Consider the following 4265-nt stretch of genomic DNA (forward strand, 5'->3'; position numbering starts at 1 on the left):
GCTATGCTCATGCAAAGCCCTTCTTTCCATTCCTTGTTGCTAGGCAAATAATTTGTGGCTCAAGTGAAATCATTCTAGCCCATCAGAAAAATTGCATGTCTTCAGGTAGTATTGCAGGAAGTTACCGTGAACTATGGTTTGGAAAGGTATGGAATCGGGATAGCTTTTCAGGGAGAACCAAGTAGAACATATTTTCAGATGACTAATAGTAAATAGTTTTAATTTGGTGTATTTCTTTTTAGCCTTGGTCTTTATCAGGAATAATCAAAATTGAGCAAGCCATTCTGTTACATCTGAAATAAAGGTTGGTCAAATTAGGCTCTTTGCTTGTGTGGGTAGTCATGGGGCATCTTTGTTCATCAGTTCCCTTAACTAATTTCAGAGACAGCAAGAAAGAAAGCAGTAACCCATTAAATTCCACAACCCTATTGGAAATAAATTATGGCATGCACTTTTAAGAGTCTTTCAGGTATAGTCATAGAGGAACCATAGAATCATAGAAGGGACCATAAGGATCATCTAGTCCAACCCCCTGCAATACAGGAATCTTTGGGGAGAGCAGGCATATGAACAAAACGTAGAGGAGGCACTCATGGCAGCTGGTCACAGTTCCCCCCCCCTCTATGGGGAGTTGTAGTTCTAGTTAAGCTACAGGATTTATTTCTAAATTTGCCTCTGGGAATATAAATCAGTGCATTGACATTTGATGCAAATGTGTCTTCTTTCTTTGGTGATACATTTTCTCCTTTTTTGTGATGTGTAAGTGGCCACCCCATATTTGAAGGTGATGAATTGTTTAAATCTGTGTGTAACAACTGCGTGTAGGGGGCTCCACAGGGAATATAATTACTTTAAGGGTGGGGTGCGAGAGATGCACACACCCTCTCCTCCCAACACTACCCAGCAACCTGATAAGACTGTCCTCTCTCAATAGGCATCTGAAGCAGATCAAAAAGTTATAGCTTGAGAAAAATGCAAACATTTCATCAAAATAAGACCTCTTCGTGACAAAGGCTACAATCCTACACAGTGTTAAAACCTATTGAAGCCAGTGGGACTTAAGCAAGATTTCAGCCAAAAACTGGGTCCAAGACTGTATAACAATTTGTACTGAGTAGAATTGCAAAGAGTGAACCCTAGGTATATACAGCTTGTGATTGGCACAACCCATTAATGTTGAATATACAAAATGCAGCTACCAAATGGGATGCCACTTGTTGTGACGTGGGGTTTGTGATTTCAGCTCTCTTGACAAAACATGCTGGAGACAGTTCTCTAGTAACAGCTCTTTATTAAAGTGAACAAGACTGACTCTGAGGGCAGGAAGGCTACATTTATAGGGACAGGGAACTAGCTAGAAAGGGATACATTTTGGAGGGAACAATATCAGGCAATCACAGTGCTGCCTTTTGGAGGGAACCAATAAGACAGAGGATCCAAATACAGCAGCTTAAATGAACCAATAGTAGCTGTACCCTCTGGAACCAAAAGGCAGTTACTTTATCCTAATGCAAATACAGACAATAATAATACAGAGATAAAATCCTTTGACTCAATACACAACACCCCTCCCCCCCTAGTGAGCACAGCAGACGTAATCCCTCAGGTACTGTGGGGTCCTACAACTTCTACTTGATCTCCTGACAACAGGTGTTGCAGGTTCTGGATTGGGTGTTACCTGTGGTGGAGGGGCTGCTATAGGGGTTTCGTCAGGAACAGATGGAGTCCCAGACATCTCAGGGTCCCCTACCTGTACCTCGTCATCCTGAGGACTAGCAGACCCTGGTTCATTTGCTGAAGCCCCTGGTGACTGCACCTCTGGGCCATCTTCACTCTGGTCTCGCAGCTGTGCGTCATTAGCCAGGGATGAATTATCTGACTCCTCCCTGCTGAGCACCCGGCGCCTCAGCTGATCTATATGTCTCTTCCAAACTTGCCCATTTTCCAAGGTCACATAATAGGACACAGGTCCACTAGCCCGGGTGATCACACCGGCCACCCACCGCGGACCTCGTGAATAGTTCCTCACCCAGACCAGATCTTCAGGGGCGAGATACCTTGTTGTGTCAGTCTCAGCCTGGGGGGTTGCTCTTGAATTACGGTTTGGCATTTTATCTGGGTGGACATAATCCAGCACCGTTACCAGTCTTCTACCTAAGAGCAGCTCAGCTGGCGATTTGCCCGTCGCAGTACACGGCGTCGCATGCTGCAAAAATAACATTCGTGCAATGCGAGCCGACCAGTTACCCTCCATTAAGCGCGCAATGGATTCTTTGGCTGTTCTTACCATGCGCTCAGCCTGCCCATTGGAGGATGGGTGAAAGGGCGCGGATGTGACCCCTCTTATGAAGTTATCAGCCAAGAATGCCCTGAATTCTTGGGATACAAAAGCTGCCCCATTATCTGATACAATGGTCTCAGGTAACCCGTGGGTTGCAAACAGCTGCCTCAACACCTTGATTACGGCAGCTGATGCCATGCTAGGGACCATCGCCACTTCTAACCATTTGGAATATGCATCAACGATAACCAAAAAGACCTTCCCTTGGAATGGCCCAGCAAAATCTATGTGCAGCCGGCTCCAGGGAGTCCTGGACTGCTCCCACCAGTGGACTGGTGCTCTGGCCACTTCTGGCCGCACCTCTTGGCATGCCTTGCATGTTCGTACCCATTGTTCTATGTTCTGGTCCATTCCAGGCCACCACACATAACATCGGGCTAGCGACTTCATCCTGACCATTCCCGGGTGTCCCATGTGAAGCGTCTCAAGAACCCTGTTTCTCAGTGGTGCTGGGATGATCACCCTATCTCCCCATAGGAGACAACCCTTATGCATGGACAATTCGTGCTGCCTTGTCGCATAAGGCCTGAATTTTTCTTCATGCGGACCACCTGGCCACCCCCTCCCCACCCAAGTGAGCACACGGGAGAGAACAGCATCTTTCCTCGTTTTCTCAGCTATATCAGTAGCTGTTACAGGAGCCCCCGGAAGTGTTTCTAGCATCATAATGTGCTCCGCCGGAGCAGGATCCTCATTGCTCCCGCCAGGAAGGGGCAATCGACTCAGCGCATCAGCGTGGCACAACTGTTTCCCCGGCACATGGGTCAAGGTGTACTGAAACCCATTCAGGAATATTGACCAACGCAACATTCTGGGGGAGAGAATTTGTGGCGTTTGTTTGTTTGGGTTGAACAACCCTAACAGTGGTTTGTGGTCCGTTTCAATGGAGAAATGGCGACCGTACAAATAATCATAGAACCTTTTGATTCCTGACACAATTGCTAGTGCCTCTTTATCAATTTGAGCATAGTTGCGCTCCGTGGGTGACAACGTACGGGAATAGAAAGAGATGGGCTTTTCCGACCCATCCGGTTCCCTATGACTCAGCACAGCCCCCAGGCCGTATTGAGAGGCATCACATGCCAGGACCAGCGGCTTCGACTCATCATAATGAGCAAGGACGCTCCTGCTACTCAGCATTTCTCGCAAGGAGTCAAAAGCCTTCTGCTGCTCCCGCCCCCATCGCCACACATTCTTTTTCTGCAAAAGTCTATGTAATGGTTCAGCTACCGAAGCTTTCTGGGGTAAGAATGAATGATAAAAGTTAATAAGTCCCAGGAATGACTGCAACTCCGTCTTGTTCTGTGGCCGTGGTGCCTCGATGATGGCCTTAATCTTAGCATCTGTGGGGTGGATGCCTGATGCATCAATTTTAAACCCCAAGAAATCCACAGTTGGCACCCCAAAACTGCATTTTTCTTTTTTCAGTTGCAACCCCACCTCCTTGAACTTGAGCAACACTGCACGGACACGCGCAACCAGTTCCTGTGGGTCTTTTCCAGCAATCAAAACGTCATCAAAAAATGGCAAGACCCCCGGCAGACCCCTTAACAGGCGTTCCATGAGCCCTTGAAAAATCCCTGGGGCCACACAAACTCCGAACTGTAATCTGTTAACTCTGAATGCCCCTTTATGTGTGACAATAGTCTGTGCTTCCGCTGATTGTGGGGTTACTGGCAGCTGTTGGTAAGCTTGTGCCAGGTCAATTTTGGCGAACACCTTGCCCCCAGCCAGTTTAGCCAACAGATGTGATACGACTGGAATGGGGTATGAGTTTCCCCTGAGTGCCTTATTGATAGTACATTTGTAATCTGCACATATCCTGACTTCCCCATTTGCTTTAAGGGGCGTGACGATTGGAGTCTCCCACTTAGCAGAGTCCACGGGTGAGAGAACTCCCTGCTTGACCAATTTATCCAGCTCT

The sequence above is a fragment of the Zootoca vivipara genome, chromosome Z1 (genome assembly GCF_965207765.1).
Source record: "Zootoca vivipara chromosome Z1, rZooViv2.hap1.1, whole genome shotgun sequence".
In the NCBI taxonomy this organism is placed as follows: domain Eukaryota; kingdom Metazoa; phylum Chordata; class Lepidosauria; order Squamata; family Lacertidae; genus Zootoca; species Zootoca vivipara.